This window comes from Rhincodon typus, chromosome 18, assembly GCF_021869965.1.
Source record: "Rhincodon typus isolate 14 chromosome 18, sRhiTyp1.1, whole genome shotgun sequence".
In the NCBI taxonomy this organism is placed as follows: domain Eukaryota; kingdom Metazoa; phylum Chordata; class Chondrichthyes; order Orectolobiformes; family Rhincodontidae; genus Rhincodon; species Rhincodon typus.
This window is the reverse complement of record NC_063349.1, coordinates 25647422-25648062: the sequence shown is the minus strand read 5'-3', so window position 1 is coordinate 25648062 and position 641 is coordinate 25647422.

The window sequence follows — 641 nt, the reverse complement described above, 5'->3', positions numbered from 1 at the left end:
CTCTTTTTCGTTTTATATATTTATAGAAACTTTTGCTATCTGTCTTTATATTCTGTGCTAGTTTTTTCTCATGTTCTATCTTACTTTTCTTTATAGCTCTTTTTGTGGCTTTCTGTTGACCTTTAAAGTTTTCCCAATCTTCTAGTTTCATGCTGTTTTTGGCCACTTTGTATGCCTTCTCTTTCAATTTGATAGCCTCCCTTATTTCTTTAGACACCTATGGCAGATTACCCCTTTTCTTACAGTCCTTCCTTTTCACTGGAATATACTTTTGCTGAGCACTTTGAAAAATTCCTTTGAAAGTCCTCCACTGCTCATCAACTGTCCCACCATAAAATCTTTGTTTCCAGTCTACTTTAGCCAAGTCCTCCCTCATTCTATTGTAGTTCCCCTTGTTCAAGCACAGGACACTGGTTTTGGATTTTATCTTCACACTCTCCATCTGTATTCTAAATTCAACCATACTGTGAACACTCCTTCCAAGAGGATCCCTAACTATGAGGTCATTAATTATTCCTGTCTCATTACACAGGACCAGATCTAGGATAGCTTGCTCCCTCGTCGGTTCCATTACATACTGTTCAAGAAAACTATCACGGATACACTCAACGAACTCCTCCTCAAGGCTACCCTGACCGAGC